The sequence below is a fragment of the Sus scrofa genome, chromosome 13, assembly GCF_000003025.6.
Source record: "Sus scrofa isolate TJ Tabasco breed Duroc chromosome 13, Sscrofa11.1, whole genome shotgun sequence".
Taxonomy (NCBI): Eukaryota; Metazoa; Chordata; class Mammalia; order Artiodactyla; family Suidae; genus Sus; species Sus scrofa.
This window is the reverse complement of record NC_010455.5, coordinates 84,605,062-84,625,821: the sequence shown is the minus strand read 5'-3', so window position 1 is coordinate 84,625,821 and position 20,760 is coordinate 84,605,062. Positions and strand designations below refer to the sequence as shown.

Below are 20,760 nucleotides of genomic sequence, written 5' to 3'. Positions count from 1 at the left end.
TTTTACATTGTTTTCTCTCTTAAAACCAGAAGTAATTACAAAGGGAATTTCAGAGGAAATGCCAAAAAAAATTTGAAAAATTTTTTTGAATTCCACAGACATTTTTAAAAGTTAGGCTCAACGGACAACCTAATGCTCAGCAAGACTCTAGATCAGCTTTTTATAGATCTCTGCAGTGCTTTATATACATTATTATATCTCTTCAACATTATTATTATTTTGGAAATTCTGGAAAATTTGGCATCCTTAAATACCAAACTCCATTTCCTTAATCTAGTGTGACTACTGATTTCTGTTTGGGTACCCTTCCATATATTACAACCTGGTAACTCCGGAAATAAACTTGGGCAAAATGGAGCTTACCTTCCTTATTTCCTTTTTAACAGGGTCATTGATCACTGTCCTGTACTGATGTTTTCCAGAGTCTGAAAACCATTGTTTCATATATTCTGTCCAGTTTTTTGTTTATTATGGCAGGAGGATAAAATCTGGGCCCTGTTATTCCACCATGGCTGGAAATTAAACTTACTTCAGAGTGTTTAAGACTTTTTTTTTGAAACCACATTACTTGAGAATGCATAAACTTTCCAGCTTTACCACTAAACTATTCACCACTAAATATAGTTTTAGAATGAACAGTTTCACACACATTTGTGTCACTTTCTTGGTCTCTAAAGATGTCTGAGTTTGTAGCTGATTTCTACTGTCACTTTTCCAGTCAGCTTTCTCATCTTAGAGTTTTTTTACTTTACAGCACTAGAGTTGCTACCACTGTCCAAAGGAAAAAGAAAAAAAAATAATATAGAGGATAATCTAAACCCAAAGAGAAAAAGACACTTTTCCCAAGGAAGCCAAAAAAACTGTAGATACCTGTTACCTAGATGTATTTAATTTATAAAACAAAACTCTTAGCTGTTCTAAGATATTTACATTCAAGATTCTTGAAGTTTTCCCATGAACAATAGGTAGATGAGTTGATTTACATTTACCCTATGGCTTTTTTACATTTTGTGGCTTTCCTAGAACAAAGAAATAATCTAAAGGTAAATTTAACAGTTTTAAAGGCACACATAATTATAACATTTAAATGGCATTTTTCCCAGTCTGTATTCATCAAGGGTCCAAAAGCATCTTATAATTCTGTGTGTCACCTTTTTTTCATAAATGTGGCATAGCAGAGAAATATTTGTGGAGTTCCCACTGTGGTACAAGGGGAATCTGTGGTGTCTTGGGAGTGCCGTGAGTGCAGGTTTGAAACCTGACCCAGCAGAGTGGGCTAAGGATCCAGTGTTGCCACACCTATGGCTTAGGTCCCCACTGTGGCTCAGATCTGATCTGTGGCCCAGGAACTCCATATACCACCTGGGTAGCCAAAAAAGAAGGGGAAAAAAATTAGGTCTTTGCCCCAGTTCCTAGCACAAAACTAAAACCTCTGGAATTTCCTTAGTGTTAAGGCAGGCTCTTAGATAGCTTCAGGATGAGGCTTCAGAAAGGCCAGTCCATGATTAGAAGCTTAGAACTTTTGTTACATGAAAACCAGGTTCACTTCTTGGTGAGTCAAAAGATATAACCAAGCCAAAGAATGGGAGAAGAATTTATTATAGCAAGTAAGGAGAACAAGGGGCTCTTTTCCGAAGCATTGTCTCCCAACAGCAAAAGGGGAAGTTTTAAGCTAAGAGTACATTTATGAAGGGGCTTAAAGCAGTAGAGAAGTCAGAATAGTATTGGGACAAAGGTTGACCAAGTTCAAGCTTAGTTGGTTGAAGTCATGAGCATCAGAAAAGGTTGACCTCAGGAGTTTCTGCTTTGGCTCGTTGGGTTATGAATCTGACTGCAGTGGGACAGGTCACTGCGGAGGCGGGGGTTCAGTCCTCAGCCTGGTGCAGTGGGTTAAAGGATCTGGCATTGGCAGAGCTGATCCCTGGCCTGGGAACTTCCATATGACGTGGGTGCAGCCATAAAAAATTTTTTAAAAAAGGAAAAGGTCAACATCATTTCTTAGGGTTCATTAGCTTGAGGTTTCAGCATGTAGTTACCATCCTCCACCTGGCCAGAAGCCTTTGTTCCTGCAGAAGTCAAAGATACATACCCCTTGAGGAGAAACTAAGACCCTACTTTATCACTGAACTATTGTTTCTTGACTGGTTTTCTTTTGTTGCTGCATTCCCTCACTTAGCTAAGAAAAGTAATTACTGGAGTTCCTGTTGTGGCGCAGCAGAATCCAACTAGTATCGATGAGGATGCGGATTTGATCCTTGGCCTCCATCAGTGGGTTAAGGATCTGAAGTTGCCATGAGCGCTGGTGTAGCTCAAGTTCCCCGTTGCTGTGGCTGTGGTGTAGCCTGGCTGTGGCTCTGATTTGACCCTTAGCCTTAGAATTTCCATGTGCTGAGGGTGTGGCAATTAAAAAGCAAAGAATAAATAAATAAATAAGATCATTAATTACTGAGACATGTTCAAAGGCAAGCATTGCAGCCACATTTAGATCACAAAATGGCTTAGGCCAAAAATGGTCTTTCTTATATGAAAAAAACCATACCTGGTTCTCTTTCTCCAGGGAACTCCTACCCTATCTGCTTACACTTTCAGCTCTACCCTCCAACCTCCAGGAAGGGGAGAGGGGCTAGTGATTGAATTAATTACGAATTATTAATAATTTAATCAATCATGGCCATGTAATGAAACCTCTTTAAACACCCCTAATCAATGGAATTTGTAGAGTTTTTCAGTTGGCAAACTCATTGAGATGCTAGGAGTAGAAGGTGTGAAATCTTCACACCATTACTGTAACTGGGCTAGGGCCCTGTGGGCCTCCTGGGCACACAAGCTTCTTTTGTGTCCTCCATTTCTTCTTTTTAAGGAATAAGCTTCAGTCTCCATTGACCTTCCCTGAGTTCCAAAGGGCAGGTTCAAACAGTTGCTAATCTGGGAAGGGAGGGGATGCAGAGACCAGGGAGGAGCAGTCCAGGAGACAAGACGGTAGTGCAGCCTTGGGTTAGGGTTCTGGTTCCTCCTCAAGAAGTATACATAACAGTATCTTTGAGCCTTTCTGCAGAACTAAAACCCTCAAAAAATGAAGCATTCTTCATTCCCAAAAGAAGGAGCATCACCAGAACCAGTCCCGGGGCCACTAACCAGCTTTGAGAAACAGTGCAAGCTTGCCTCTACCCTCATCCTTATCTGTAGCCCTATTTTCCACTCCCCAAACTATAAAACCACCTCCTAATCTCTTCCAAAAGGAGGATAGTCTTTAGGGAATTAGCCTGCTGTGACCCTTCTTTGCCTGGCACCTCCACCCTAAACTCTTGTCTTCATGTTTCTATTTGGCAGCAGTGGACAGAGGCCGAATTTTGTCAACACTTTGACTGTTTCTGAGTTATTTCTTACATAATAAGACAGAATATAAGTAAATGCTTTCCTGAGTTCTGTGAGTTGTTCTGGTGATGTACCAAAACCGATGGAGAGGGTTGAGGGAACCCTTGAATATTTAGTCTGCTGAGCAGAAATTTAAATAGCTTTGGCACCCCATTTGTGGCCAGTGTCTCAATTGAGTGCAGTTTTAGGGAACTTAGACACTTGTGGATCTTACTGTTAACTCGGAGGTTTGTTTGGAACCCTTATTGGAAACCTAGTTGATACAAGAATTAGTTGATAAGAATAAACCACAAATATCTACTTTTACCATGACAGTTGTTATGAGCTGAATGGTGTTCCCCCAAAATTCATATGTTGAAATCCTAATCCCCAGTACCTCAGAGTGTAGTCATAGTTGGAAATAAGGTTTTTAAAGAGGTGATTGAGTTAAAATGACAATTAGGGTGGGTCCTAATCCAATATGACTGGTGTCCTGGAGTGGGACTGAAAGTATAAGTAGATAGGATAGGGGGTCCACAGAGAAAGAGGAGCAAGTATGGCTTTCTGATATAAAAGAAGCCATTTTTTGGCCTAAGAAGTTCCTCTTATAGAAGAGAAAATCTAGACGCATAAACTGAAACCAGGTGGTGTGCACACATGGAGAAAAGACCATGTGAAGAGGCAATAAGAGCGCAGCTGTCTGCAACTCAAGGAGAGGCCTCAAAGGAAATGAATACTGCTGACACCTTGATCTTGGACATCCAGCCTCCAGAACTTTGAGAAAACAAATTTCTATTGTTCAAGCCACCCAAGCTATGGTATTTTGTTATGGCAGCCCCAGCAAGCTAACAAAACAATTAATTACTTCTTCATTTCTACTGGTCTTATATACTTATTTTAGCCCTGAGTCTTTAGCCTGGAAATTTTAGGCGCACATTAACTAATAACCCTGTCTCACTCTGTCCAAAGCCAAGGATCTGAATCATGATTTTAAAACTCAGCACATTAAAAAAGAAATGAGTAGTTCCCATTGTGGCTTAGCAGTTAACAAACCCGACTAGCACCCATGAGGATGAGGGTTCGGTCCTTGGCCTTGCTCAGTGGATTAAGGATCTGGCATTGCTGTGAGCTATGGCGTAGCCCTGTGGCTTCAGCTCCGATTGGACCCTAGCCTGGGAACCTCCATATGTCACAGGTACAGCCCTAAAAAGACAAAAGACAAAAAAAAAAAATGTTTAATTTTTTTAAAAAGAAATAAAACAATACAAAGACACAACAACCAAAAAGAAAGACCAGAGTTCCCACTGTGGTGCAGTGAGTTAAGGATATAGCATTGTCTCTGTGATGGCACTAGTTCAATTCCTGCCACAGCATAGTGGGTTAAGGATCTGGTGTTGCCAGAGCTGAGGCGAAGGTTTTAGCTACAGCTGATTCTTGGCCCTGAAACTCCCCTTTGCCATTGGTGTGATACAAAAAAATACAGAAGGACTACCACCAACAACTCAGCACAAAAGTTATACATCAGAATTAATAGTATAAAATATCAAATGGAGGAAAATTGACAGCACAAAGCAAAAATGCAATGGGTGGAAAGCATAAAAGACAAGAGAACTGAAAGACACAGAAAACCCAGCAGAGAGTAATGAGTTCCAAAAAGAGGAAGAATAAAAGATGGGGTAGCATTTTGTATAAGAAAAAAACATTTTATAGAAAGAAAAATAAAATTCCCTGAAGAGAAAAACATTCACCTGCAGGATAAAAGATCTTACTCAGGCAGGATTGATGAAGGAAAGCATTGTGGAAAATATGATCATAGACTAAAATTTTTAAATAAGATTTGTTATTTACTAAGAATTGCAGAAAAGAGGGGAGTTCCCACCAGCTATAGCAAAGCAACCATAACTAATTTCTCAGCACATCAAAATTATCATGGTTTCTTTTATTATAGCAGTACAAGGAAAGACAATTCCAAGAACTGCATTATAAGTCAACAGAGGGAAAAGGACCTCAGTGATAATTAATGAAAAAGGAAATAGCAGTGATGAATTACCAAACAAAATGTCAACCCAAAAGGTGTGCCAATATCATACAATTATAAGGGGTCATAGAATCTATTCATTAATATTTTAAGGACCTATCACTTTGTTGAGATTTCAACTTTTACATATTCTGATATTTAATACTATTTTGTTATAAACATAATCTAGTTAAATTTCTGAGTTCTAAGGATAAAGAAAAACCTAATTATCTTCCTTGGAAAAAGAATAAATCATGCAAGAAAAAGAATCAGACCACCTTGTACTTAAAATATTAGAATCTAGAAGAAAATTTAGTATCATTTATATTGAGAAATAGGACTATGATCCAATAACTCTAATATAACCAAGATATCATTTAATCACCAATTTCAAAGAAAAATTCTTTGGAAATATATGAATATTGATATAGAATATATGACTCAGCACAACTGAAGAAATATTAAAGGACTAATCAAACCACAAACGAAAGAAAATACAGACCTCAATACATGGGAAGATGAACTAAATGAGTGATGAGCTCTAACACATCTGTTACCTAGTGAGAAAACTAAACAGAAATGCGGAGTGGCTGAGTATGCATATTATGAATACTGTCAGTTCTGAAGTACAATTGGCATACTCAAGGAAACCCTGTTAGTAGACTCTTAACTAAAGGCAATTGAAATATATCAGTAAATCCTAGGAGTTTGGGGGTGGGGACAGGGACCAGATCTTTTCCCCACTGAGCCATAGGAGTACTCCTACAAAAACTTTTTTAAAATAAAAGTAATCAGTAAAAAGAAAAAAAAAATGCACACACATTTAAACAGAACAGTGAAGAGATATTGAAAATTAAAAAATGGGGAAAAGAGATAAGCAACTGCATACAAAAAAAAAATGGAGGAGAGGCAACATTGACATTAGATAAAATTAAAGTTAAAAGTATTAAACAAAATAAAGCATATGTGATAATAAAAGACACAGTTTACAAGGAATATAGCAATTGTAAGCCAGTTTTTAAGGTATTATCTCTTAGCTTCAAATTTACCCCTCTATATTTGCCTTTGTGATGCTGGAACTAGAACCCTGGACATTGCATTTCTGATTTGTCAGCTTGCACTCTTAAGCTCTAGCAATAGCAGGAAATAAAAGGTGATCATAAGACAGAAGGAAGAGGAAAGAAACTCTTCTTACCATTTATTTCTTGTTCCTATTGCCATCACCCCAATAAAGCTTCACTATGTCAGTAGTATTTCCTTAAAACAGCAGCAGCTGACTATAGTTTCAGTTTTTCAAATACCATGCTGATTGTGCCCTCTCACGGAAACCTGTACCAATGGTGCTCTAGCTTCTCTTAGGGCTGGTTCCCAACCCTCTGAGCCCCTCATCTAAACTCAGAAATGCTGTAGCAGCCAAGCAGTACACTCTTTTTTGGTCCCCCAGATCTAGATATGGTAGTTGCTTCCTGCAGTTTCTAGCTCTTTGATATTCATGAGTTCTTTTTATGCCTCTTGGTACTTTAATATCCAATTAACTTTTTTTAATATTAAGTCATCTCAAATAACCATGAGATTCTGAGAAGATGGTGGTAGAGATGGTAGCATATATTTGAGATCTTTGAATTCCCACATAAAAAGACATTGCAACACAACGACAAAGTCAAAAACAAACAAAATTTGCAAACAAAGGGTTCTCCTCACAAGCCCCAGAATATAAGCAGGTGGAACAAGCCATCAGTAGTCACAAGACCTGTGTCTTAGTGTCTATGCTGGGGAAATCAGTGTGAAGCAGTGGGGCAACAGATGGACCTGAGAACAGAAAAATCCCACATAAACTAAAAGTTGTTCACCGGAAAGCATGGCAATTCAATTTGAGAAGAGCAGCTAAACTTAGAAGAGGTTTAGCATATTTCAGTAATCAAAGGTAGGTCTTAGAGTTGTCTGATCCCTATAAAACAGAAAAAGGAGCCCATAAGAAATTAGAAAAGCTTTCTGAACCAAATCTTCTAAGAAGTCATGCAAATCAAATCCATGTATAAGTGAGCATTGGAAAACCATTGAAGTCAAATGCCATACAAGTCACTGTAACAAAGGATGACAACAAAAAACAGAATTAACCCTGCAAGCAATGGAAACACACTAGAGAGACATGCTCAACATGTATGCAGATTGAAACATACATTTCAAAATGATCTAGGAAGTTCCATCTTGGTGCAGTGGTTAACGAATCCGACTAGGAATCATGAGGTTGCGGATTTGATCCCTGGCCTTGCTGAGTGGGTTAAGGATCCAGTGTTGCCATGAGCTATGGTGTAGGTCACAGATGCGGCTTGGATCCCGGATTGCTGTGGCTCTGGCATAGGCCAGCAGCAACAATTCCGATTAGACCCCTAGCCTAGAAACCTCCATATGCCATTGGAGCAGCCCTAGAAAAGGCAAAAAGACCAAAAAAAAGATCTAGGATACTTAATGTTGTTTAGTAAAAAGATAAGAGAGATGATAACAAAAATGAGAATTAGAGAAACTTAGAAATTAGCTGATATAATAAGCAATGAGATCCTGCTGTATAGCACTGGAAACTATGTCTAGTTACTGATGATGGAGCATGATAATGTGAGGAAAACAGAATGTATACATGTATGTGTAACTGGGTCACCATACTGTACAGTAGAAAATTGACAGAACACTGTAAACCAGCTATAATGGAAAAAATAAAAATCATTATATAAAAAAATTAAAATAAATAAATTAGCTGACATAGCTCAAAAAAGAAATAAAAATATTCCTGAGCCGAAGAATAAACTAGAAGAAAAAACACATCCCATCCCATCACACACACACACACACAAACCAAACACAACAAAAAATTCCTTACAAGAAATGGTAGATTAAAGGGAGTGAGTTTTTAAAACAAAATGAATAAATAAAAAGGTTTTGAGAGAAAATGACAAATATTAAATGTATAAAAAGATTCAACATTCAGGAGTCCGTAAAAAAAAAAAATCTAGGGAATAGAATAAATGTTAAAAATTTGCTGAAAAATATTATTGTGAAATATACATTAAAAGGGCATACTGTTAACCTGACAATATCAACCCAGAACAAATAAGACCAAGAAATATTCTACTAAAATTACTAGACTTGAAAACAAACAAACAAAAAAAACTTTGGGAATCTAGGGAAAAGAGTGCATATTTTATAAGGGCATCAAAAGTATATTTTCATCATACTTTTTAATAGCAATGCTTTATGCCAGAGGAATGGAGTAAGATGTTTAAGATACTTAAATGGAGTAAAGTATAAGTTAGATAAAGCAAATGAGCAATTATGATATATTATAAATTTATCATTACTTGTGACTTTGAGAATGAGGATTCTCATTGTGGAAAGAAAGATATAAAATAAAAAAAGACTGAGTAAAAATCCTGTGTTCCTGAATTACAAAAATCCTAGGAAACAAATCACCAACCAGTAGCAAATAGCAACCTTATCCTTCAGACTATTCTTTTGACATATAATTTTCTTGTAAAGGGAACAATGGCTTCTTCAAGATATGACTGATTCCAGGTCCACAGCAGAAAATATATTACAATATCTTGAAATACTATATAACAGAGAAATAGTCAAATATAAAAGTCATGTCACAAGGATTCACAAGTCAAATTGGGGCTCTAATTGGCCATAGCTTGTATAAAAAATACAATATATTGAAACCAATCAAATATGTTTAAACTTGTGAGTTTATAATAATGTTAAATAATATTTTTAAAAAGATTTTATCGGTTACCATGGTAGGCCTCCAAAGACATACAGTTCTTAAGATTTTTACTATATGTAGAAAAAGGGTCTTAGCAGATATGATTAAGTTAGGATAGTGAGATGGGGAGTTTATCTTCAATTATCCAGATGGGTCTTAAACACAAGTATTCGTGTGAGGGAGACAGCAGGAAATTTGCAGACTGAAAATAACATTGTCAAAGAGAGAAGACGGAGGGAGCGCCATGAAAGAAGGATTGCGTTTTTGTCTCTGGAGACTTTGAAGTGAGTGTAGCCCTGCAGAAACCTTGATTTCATATTTTTTTAAAATGTTTTTGTTTCTGCTTTTTTTTTTTTTTTTTTTTTTGCTTTTTAGGGCTGCACTCATGGCATGTGAAAGTTCCAGGGCTAGGGGTCAAATCAGAGCTGCAGCTGCTGGCCTGCACCACAGCCACAGCAAGGCTGGTTCCAAGCTGTGTCTGTGACCTACGCTGCAGTTCATGGTAACACCAGATCCTTAACCCACTGAGCAAGGCCAGGAATCAAACTTGCATCCTCATAGATAATAGGTTCATCGTTCATCCACTGAGCCACAACAGGGAACTCCTGAAACCTTGATTTTGGCACCATAAGATTCATTTCAGACTTCTGGCCTCCAGCAGAATAAATAAATATTGTTTTAAAGCATCAAGTTTCTGGTAATTTGTTACAGCCGCCATAGGAAACTAATATATCACAAATCGTTGTCTTATAAAAGAAAAAAAACATGCATTCATAATGACTTTCCTAAATGAATCATACCACTTGGTGAAAATAGTAAATGGCTTGCATGTTCTTATAAAGTTATTCCAGCTAATAAAAACTTTAGGATATCACTATTTTGCAAACACCAGTGAATTAATGAAGCTAGGCATTGAGCACAAATGGCTGCAAACATTGAAACTGAATGAAAACAAGTTATAAGTGCCTTCAGCTGGAAATTATAGACTTATCAAAGGAATGAAAAGGTAGTTTTATCAAGTTTCTGTTTCCTGAAGAGTTTACAAGAAACAGAAAAAGAACATGTTTAATTACACCATGAATACATAGTTAGCAAAATTCAGACTGTTTAAGAAATTGGGCAAGACAAACAGCTCAGTTCTGCAATAAATAGTAAAGAAAAAAAGGGGATGAAGGGAACACCTGTTTATAAAAAGAGACATATGACAATTCAAGTTAACAAAAATGGGTAAGACTAAACTACAAAGTCTATGGGTGACCACTTGAGTGACTGAAAACCATAAAAATTGGAAGGAAATGAGTATTATAAAAGTCACAGTACTAAAGCCCAGAGAGGCTTCTAGGATAGCTAGCCAAAAGTTCTGTTTCTTGGCCAGGAAGGTGGTTCCAAAAGTATTGTTTTAAAATGTTTGGGCTGCTGTAACAAAATATCACAACTGGGTAGCTTATAAATGTCAGACACTTATTCCTCACTGTATTGGAACATGGAAGTCCATGATGACACCACTGGCATTGTTGGGGTGAGGGCCTTCTTCCACGTCACAGATTCTTGTATTCTCAGTAGGCAGAAAGGGCTAGGTCACACTCTGTTACCTCTTTTATAAAGCACTAATCCCATTTGTGAGGCTTCTATCCTCAGGACTTAAGCACCTTCCAAAGCTCCCACCTCCTAATACCATTACCTTTGGGGGTTAGGATTTCAACATATGAGTTTTAGGGGGAAGGGAACCAAAAATTCAGACCATAGCGTATATTTAATATTATAGTAATTCACTAAGCAACATTTTCTTTTGTGTGTTTTTCTATAACTTTTATTTTACAATAAAAAACAATAGAAATAAATAACAAGTACTAGACTAGTATACCATAAATAACTAAAAAACTGGACCAAATATAGGATATTAGTGTTTTCAGACTTTGGAAAACAGGAAGCACAAGCCTATGATCCTAAAAAGAAGAGAAACCACTTAAGCGAGTCCTACAATCCTTCCACTTTTCTAACTGGAGGCACTTTGCAGAATGAAAAGAAGGAAGGGAGAGCATGGACAGATCTGGGATATATCTGCATTCAGACCAACCAGAGTGGAGAAACATTAATGAAACATCAAGACATTCAGTAGAGACCACAAAAGGGTGATACCATAAGGCTAAATTTTGTCCATATTAAGACTGTTCTAGCATCTCGTGAACAGAAAAAAACCTTAAATGGATGAAATTGTTGTGTCACAAAAAGTCAACATTCTTTAGAGGAAAACTAAAAATCCAGACTCAACAACATGAAAATCATCATATTCAGAATTGAATCAAAAATTACTATACATGCAGGAAAAAGTGACTGATAACTAGGAATGCAATTAGTTCATAGAAACAAACACGTAAATAAAATAGATGATTATATTAGTAGACACATAATTTAAAATAGTAATTAGGAGTTCCCATCATGGCACAGTGGTTAACGAATCCGACTAGGAACCATGCGGGTTCGGTCCCTGCCCTTGCTTAGTGGGTTAAGGATCCGGCGTTGCCGTGAGCTGTGGTGTAGGTTGCAGATGCGGCTCGGACCCCGCATTGCTGTGGCTCTGGCGTAGGCTGGCAGCTGCAGCTCCAATTCGACTCCTAGCCTGGGAACCTCCATATGCCGCGGGAGTGGCCCAAGAAATGGCAAAAAGACAAAAAATAAATAAATAAAAATAAAATAGTAATTAGAAATATTTTAAGGATTTAGAAGAAAACGTGAAAATGAGAGGAATGAAAGATAAAAGAACTAAAATGAGCATTTAGAACTGAAGAATATATCCAAAGTGAAAAAACAGAAAACAAATATACTTAATGGAAGATTGCACACTGTAAAATAAAGAATCAATAAACTTAAAGGCATAGCACAGGAATTGTTCAAACCAAAGTACAAAGAGCAAAAGGGCTGAAAATAAATGAACACATTCACTCTGTGAGCCATAGGACAATATCAAGTGATCCAACTTAAATATATATAATGTTCTAAAGAAGGAGAGTAGAAATTTTTTTTGGTAAGATAATGGTCAAATACTTTTCAATTTTAAGAAAATTATAAGAGTTCCTGTTGCAGCTCAGCAGTTAAAAAACCCAGCTTGCATCTATGAGGAGGCGGGTTTGATCCCTGGCCCCACTCAGTGGGTTAAGGATCCAGCATTGCTGTGAGCTGTGGTGTACGTTGCAGACGTGGCTTGGATCTGGTGTTGCTGTGGCTGTGGTGTAGGCTGGCAGCTGCAGCTCTGATTGGACCCCTAGCCTGGGAACTTCCAAATGTCCTGGATGCGGCCCTAAAAAGCAAAAAAATAAAAGAAAAAAGAAAAAGAAAAAAGACAACTATAAACTCCCAACCCCATGAAACTCAAGGAACCCAAAGTGGAACAAACACAATAAAATCATACCAAGAGACATAAAAACAAATTGTTAAAAATCAATGATAAAGAGAAAAGTTTTTAATGAACCAAGACAAAAAAAGGGGGGTGGTTAGCAGTTTACATGCTTTAGAATTAATGGAATAAGAATTAAAATGAACTTATCATTAGAAACAATGTAAAAAAAATCTTCAAAGTATGGAAAGAAAAAGGAAAGAACTGTTAATCAGATTTCATACCTAATTAAAATATTCTTCAAAAATAAGGCAAAATAAAGCTATTTTTAGACAAAGCTAAGAAAATATATCCTTAACAGTCCAGCAATAAAAGCACTGTAATGATAAAGGAAGTTATCTCAGGCTCATTAAATAATACCAGGTCCTAAAAAGACAAAAGACAAAAATAATAATAATACCAGGAAATTGACCTGATTGACCATCCTGATTGACCTAACTGAAGTTATTGAAAACTACATCCAACAAAGAATACAGCTTATTTTTCTCCCCTCTAGCAGTATGATATGGTTTCATTTATTCAGAATAAAGGAAAAGGAACCCAAACAAGCCCCACAAACCTAAGGCAAAAGCAGCCAAGGTAAATATAGACAAAAATCCAAATACACTCCACACAGCTTCATTTAAGGAATAATTTGCATAAGTCTGCATCCTTTTATCTGTCCTTTGAAGTGAGTTTTTCAATCAGTTCCTGGAATGGTGCAAGTTTTCTTCTGTTAATAAGGTTGAATTCCTGGACAAAAAAAATAAAGTGCTTGAACAATGTATTGAGATGTGCTTCCTCCTGAATCTAGATCGCAGGGTCAAAATGCTGGTGATAAAGGTGAGCATAAACCCAGAAGAGGCTTTTGAGTAGTTTTTGCCACAGACATGAGATTCTTTAGGAATGGGACACCAATTTTTGATGGAAATAATGTCTCATCATTCAACTGGTCCTGAACCCACACCATGATGTAATCAATATGCTTTGGTGCAGAGTCCTTAATAGGCTTCTTTATGTTTGTTCCATCTGCCCAATGATATTCATACTTTGAGCCAGCTAACATCACAGGATAAATTTCTTCTGTGCAAAAATCTGTGATTGTTCCATAAAGCATGTTCTGATTGAAGAAACCCATGTTCATTGCAACCTACTCATTTAGCTCTTCCCCCTCAGGAAGCATGACAGCCATCTACAGGTTTCCACTGCCAAGTATGGCCTTTGCATGCTGTAAGAGCTCATATTGGTGAGAATCCTCGGGAATGTTCTTTTTTGGTTTAAATGTTTTAGAGGAGCGACTACCAAACAAGAAACTCATGTTAGCCGTGGTGTGGGTTACAGGCTCAACGAATGCAAGGCCTCTGGGCAAAGGCGGCAGCAGCAGCCAGGCAAGGAGAGAAAGGAGAAGGAGAGGATGAAGAAGAGGCGGGGAGCACCAGCTATTTGGCTGTCACAACTGCAACTTATTTTTTTTATTTAACATTGTTTTTAATTTTTAAATGACCCACATATTAGTCATAGTTGCTTTCATTTATATCCTAATCATTACTTTCATTATTTGAAGATTCATTTTTTAATTTGTTTTTTATTAAAGTATAATTGATTTACAATGTTGTGCCAATTTCTGACTCAGTGTCACTGCTATATTATACATTCTTTTTTTAGATTCTTTTCAATTGTGGTCTATCCCAGCAGATTGGATATAGTTCTGTGTTATACAGTAGGATCTTGTTGTTTATCCATTCTAAATGTAATAGTTTGCATCTACTAACCCCAAACCCCTAGTCTATTCCACTCACTTGCCCCTCTCCCCTGGCAACCACAAGTCTGTTCCCTGTGCCTTTGAGTCTGTCTCTGTTCTGTAGATAGGTTCATTTGTGCCATATTTTAGATTCATATTTTAGATAAATGATATCATATGGTATTTGTCCTTCTCTTTCAGACTTAGTTCACTTTGTATAATAATCTCTAATTGCATCTATGTTGTTGCAAATAGCATTGTTTCATTCTTTTTTGTGGCTGAGTAGTATTCCATTATATATATGTACCACATCTTCTTAATCCATTCATCTGTCTATGGACATTTAGGTTGGTTCCATGTCTTGGCTATTGTAGTAGTGCTGCTGTGGATATAGGAATGCAAGTATCTTTTTAAATTATAGTTTTGTCCAGATATATGCCCAGAAGTGGGCTAGATCATATGGTAATTCTATTTTTAGTTTTCTGAGGAATCTCCATACTGTTTTCCATAGTAGGCGTACCAACTTCTTTTCTCATCAACAGTGCAGGATAGTTCCCTTTCTCTACACCCCCTCCAGCATTTGTTATTTATAGATTTATTAATGATGACCGTTCTGACTGGTGTGAGGAGATACCTCACTGTAGTTTTAATTTGCATTTCTCTAATAATTAGTGATGTTGAGCCTCTGTTCATGTTCCTACCAGCCATCCATTTGTCTTTGGAGAAATGTCTGTTTAGGTCCTCTGCCCATTTTCAGTTGGGTTGTTTGGTTTTTGGTTTTTGAGTTATTTGCATATTTTGGAGATTAAGCCCTTGTTGGTTGCATCATTTGCAAATATTTCTTCTGTATGTTTTTTCCTATGCTATGCAAAAGCTTGTAAATTTTAGTGGGTCCCATTTGTTTATTTTTGTTTTTATTTCTGTTGCCTTAGGAGACTGACCTAAGAAAGCATTTGCACAGTTTATGTCAGAGAATGTTTTGCCTTTGTTCTCTTCTAGGGGTTTTATGGTGTCATACCTTATGTTTAAGTCTTTGAGCCATTTTGAGTTTGTTTTTTGTGCATGGTGTGAGGAGGGTGTGTTCTAACTTCATTTATTTACAGGCAGTTCAGTTTTACCAGCAACACTTGCTGAAGAGACTGTCTTTTTCCCATTTTATATTTTTGCCTCTTTTGTTGAATTGACCATTGTTGACCATTAATTGACCATTGTTGTTGGCTTTATTTCTGGACTTTCCATTCTGTTCCATTGATCTATATGTCTGTTTTGTGCCAGTACTACACTGTTTTGATTACTGTAGCTTTGTAGTATTGTCTGAAGTCTGGGAGATTTATGCCTCCTGCTTTGTTCTTTTTCCTGAGGATTGCTTTTGCAATTCTGGGTCTTTTATGGTTCCATATATATTTTTGGATTATCTGTTCTGGTTCTGTGAAAAATGTCATGGGTAATTTGATAGGGATCACCTTAAATCTATAGATTGCTTTATAGTATGTATATTTTAACTATTAATTCTTGTAATCCAAGAGCATGGGATATCCTTCCATTTCTTTGAATCCTTTTTAATTTCCTTTATTAATGTATTATAGTTCTCAGTGTATAAGTCTTTCACCTCTATACTCAGGTTTATTATTAGATATTTTATTTTGTTGTGATTTTAAAAGCCATTATTTTTTATTTTACATTCTCTTTAATCAGAAATAAAATTTCTGATATTTCATTGTTAGTATACAGAAATGCAACCAATTTCTGAATGTTAATCTTGTATCCTGCTGTTCCTTTGTTGAATTTTTCAGATCTAAGAGTTTTTGTGTGGAGTCCTTAGGGTTTTCTGTATATAGTATCATGTCATCTGCATATAGTGACAATTTTACCTCTTCCCTTCCAATTTGGATATCTTTCATTTCTTTCTCTTGTCTAACTTCTATAGCCAGGACTTCTAATACTATGTTTAATAAAAGTGGTGACAGTGGGCATCCTTGAGAACACAGCTTATTTGTGAATGCACAGGAAATATTCACCAAGATACATCATATGTTTAGCCATAAAAGAAGTTCCAATAAATGTAAAATAATCAAAGTCATATGGCATGTATTCTGTGAACATAATGAAATTAATTTAGAAAATAATAACAAAATCATCTGTAAATAAATACTTAAATATTTGAGAATTAAACTACACAGTTCTATATAACCCACGGTTTGGTGAGTAGCATGGTAAATTAGAAAACAACACTGAACTAAATGAAATGGAATTATTTTAAAATTATAATGAAAATAATACTTCTAAACTTGTAGGGTGTAACTAAAGTAATTCTTGGAGTTTCTGTTGTGGCACAGCAGAAACGACTCTGACTAGTATCCTTGAGGATGTGGGTTCGATCTCTGCCCTCGATCAAGGGGTCCGGGATCCTGCATTGCCCGTGAGCTGTTGTGTAGGTCACAGACGCGGCTCAGATCTCCGATTGCTGTGGCTATGGCAAGGCCAGCAGTTGTATCTCCAATTTGACCCCTAGCCCGGGAATGTCCGTATGCCGCAAGTACGGCCCACAGGCAAAAAAATAAATAAATAAAGTAATTCTTACAGGGAAATTTATGGTGCTAGTATTAGAAAAGAGGAAATATTTAAAAATCAAATGACCTAGAGTTCCCATTGTGGCACAGTGGAAACGAATCCAACTAATATCATGAGGATGAGAATTCGATCCCTGGCCTCGCTCAGTGGGTTGGGGATCCAGCATTATCATGAGCTGTGGGGTAGGTCACAGATGTGGCTCAAATCCCACATTGCTGTGGCTGTGGTATAGGCCAGCAGCTGTAGCTCTGATTCAACCCCTAGCCTGGGAACTTCCATATGCCATGGGTGTGGCCCTAAAAAGCAAAAAATAAAATTAAATATTAAATAAAAATCAATGATCTTAAGCTTATATTTTAAAAAGTTAAAAAAAAAGTTAAACCCAAAAGTAAAAAGAATGAAATAAGGAATAGAATAATGAATAAAAATAAATGATATAATAATTGAACCAAGAGCTAGTTCATTGAAAAGATCAATAAAATTGTTGCTAGACTGATCACACACACACACACAAATGAAAGAAGACAAAAATTGCCAAAAAAAGACAAAAATCAAACAGGAGAAAACTCTATGGAGCCCACATGCATTAGAAGAATAATAAGGACCTGTTTTTTTGAAAACTGTGCTACTTAGATACAACTGAAAATTCTTGAAAGACTAAATTAACAAAACTGGCATAGAAGGTGAAAGAAAACATGAATAGCTCTCCTATTTGAAAAAATGAAATTGATTATTTAAAAACTTCCCACAAAGAAAAGACAAGCCCCACATGGTTGGACTGGTAGATTCAAACAAGTATTAAAGGGAAAGCTTCGCTAATCTTATACAAGGTCCTTCTGAAAATAGTGATAATGAAACACTTGCAACTCATTTTATGATGCCAAATTATCTTAATACCCTAAAACCAGACAGGGACTATAAGTAAACAGAACTACAGACAAATATTCCTCAGAAAATAGATGCAAAAATCCTTATCATAATATTATAAATCGAATCCAGCAATGCATAAAAATGACATTTTATTAGCAAGTAAAATTTATTCTAGAAATGCAATATTGATTTAATTTTTATAAGCAGCAGATATTTAACTTGAAATGGGTCTTAAACCTTAAACATAAACACTGAAACATAAAACTTCTGGAAGAAAACCTAGAAGAAAATCTTCCCAGAACTGGAGTAGAAAACAGTTTTTGGGATAAAACACCAAAATTCTCATGATGAGCAGTTAGTTCATGGGTTAAGAATCTGATTGCAGTGGCTTGGATAGCTGCAGAGGTGAAGGTTTCATTCCTAGCCTGAAGGATCCAGCACTGCCACAGCAGTAGCATAGTATTCAATCCTGGCCTGGGACATGGGTGCATTGAAAAAAAAGTTCCCATCGTGAAATAAAAAAGTGGTAAATTTATTTTATCAAAATAAAGATTTCTGTTCTTTTTAAAAGTGCTCTTGTAAATTTTATAGTTAAATAAATTATTTAATATGTAAAATATATTTTATGAGGTAAGAAGTTAAAGTGATTGGGGAACTGGTTTCAAAGGTTATTGAGAGAGGGAGCAAGTGAGTTCTGAGATGTAACTGTTTAGACATAAATTGCAGACACCAATGAGAGCATCCTGACTCGGCTGACATCCCAAAGTAATGCTCAATGCCAGGAAATCTTGGCATCTTTTAAAACCCTATTTGGCAGAGTAAGACCACACTTTATCCTAAGACAGAGTATGAGAGCAGATCTATGTTTTAAGACTAGTTTGAAATCTACCAATACTCTTTTAAAAAAATAATTTATCATTCTGACTTTCCTACTTTTTTTTCTCTTTTCCAGCTTTTTCTTAACTATTAGCTGTTGGTTTACAATGTTCACCCAATTTACCCTTACTTAATTGTTTTTCCTGCTTTGATGTTTTTTCTTGCTTAAAGCACCTGCAGGAGTGCTGAAAGATCTCATGGTGATAACTACCCCTCTTCTTTCCTTCTGTTCTTCACCCTCAGGATTGTTTTATTATCCCTTTTCTAGGTGTAAATCTGTATTACAGTGTGTTTTGTTTTGACACAGTTATAGTCTTGGTTCCTTTTGGAGTGGCTTTAATAAATGAGTTACTGTTTTTTAGATTTTGCAACAGTATATTTTATTTTTCTAATTTTATTGATATAATTGACATATAGCACTGGATACACTTAAGGTGTACAGCATAATGATTTGACTTAACATACTTGTGAAATGATTAGCACAATATGTTTAGCTCCATCATCTCATATAGATACAAAAAAAAAGAGAGAAAAATTTTTGTGTGCATGGGTGTGATGAAAATTCTTAGGATTTACTTTCTCAACAACTTTCAAATGTACCATACAGCAGGGTATAGTCATCATGTTGTATGTTACCTCCCTAGTACTTAATTGTCTTATAATTGGAAGTTTGTAAATTTGACCACTGTTATCATGTTTCTGCTATACCCCCCACCGTCTCTGGTAACCACAAACACAATTTCTTTTACTATGAATTTGATTTTTGATTTTGGTTTTGGTTCCACATGCAAATGAGATCATACAGTGCTTGTCTTCGTCTATTTGACTTATTTCACTTAGTATAATGCCCTCAAAATCCATCTATGTTGACACAAATGTCAGGATTTCCTTCTTTTTATAGCAGAATAATATTCCATCATATACATGTTATGTATGATGACATGATATATATACATATGTACATATCATAACTTTATCCATTCATCTTTGACAGACACTTTGGTTGTTTTCATTTCTTAACTATTATCAAAAATGTTTGTGTGAACATCAGGGTGCATATGTCTTTAAGAATTAGTGTTTTCATTTCCTTTGAATATATTTCCAAAAGTGGAACTGCTAGATCATTTGGTAGTTTTTATTTTTTTGAGGAACCTCTATACTGTTTTATATGGTGGCTGTACCAATTTACAATCCCTCCAACAGTGTCAGGGGTTCCTTCTACTCTACATCCTCACCAGTGGTTTTTATCATCTTTTTGATGATAGCCATTTTAACAGGTTTGAGGTGGTAACTCCTTGTGGTTTTGATTGCATTTCCTGGTGATCAGTGATGTTCAGCATTTTTTCATGTACCTGTTGTCCATTTGTATATCTTCTTTGGGAAAATGTCTGTTCAGTTCTTTTGCACATTTTAAATTAGATTATTACTATTTTTTTGCTATTGAGTTGTTTATATATTTTTTGATATTAGCCCCTTATCACATATACAGCTCACAAATACCTTGTCCCATTCCATAGGTTGTCCTTTTACTTTGTTGCTCATTTCTTTTTCTGTGCAGAAGCTTTTTAGTGATGTAACCCTACTTGTTTGTCTTTGACTTTGTCGCTTCTGCTTTAGATGTCATATCCAAAAAATTATTGCCAAGATCTATGTCAAGGGGATATTTTTCTTGTTTTCTTCTTGAAGTTTTGTGAGTTTTTTTTTTTTTTGTCTCATATTGAAGTTTTTAATCCATTTGAATTAATTTTTGTGAGAAGTGTAAAATAGAGGTCTAATTTCATTCTTTCACATGCAAATATGCAATTTTCCCAGCACCATTTATTGAAGAGACTGTCTTCACTGTGTATTCCTGTCTCCCTTGTCAAATGTTTGTTGACCATATATGCATGGATTTTTTTCTGGGCTCTTGATTCTGTTTCATTGCTCAGTGTGTCTGTTTTTATCCCAGTATTATACTATTTTAATTATGTCAGCTTTGTAATATAGCTTGATTTCAGGAAGTGATGCCTCCTACTTTATTTTTCTTTTCCCATGATAAATTGTGCTCTTTAAAACACACCATTAAGAAAATGAAAAGATGCAAACTTTTACATTTAGAACAGATAAGTAATGAGGTCCTACTGTACAGCACAGGGAGTTATATCCAATCTCTTGGAATAGAACATGATGGAAGAGATTATGAGAAAAAGAATATATATATA

General features: G+C 36.1%; 1 protein-coding gene and 1 pseudogene across 2 annotated transcripts in view; one reads left to right on the top strand and one right to left on the bottom strand.

The window, feature by feature from the left end:
• SLC9A9 (solute carrier family 9 member A9) overlaps positions 1-20,760 on the top strand; it is a 674,266-nt gene that overhangs the window by 11,057 nt on the left and 642,449 nt on the right. The window lies entirely within an intron of this gene.
• Positions 12,401-13,836, bottom strand: LOC100517497 (annotated as a pseudogene).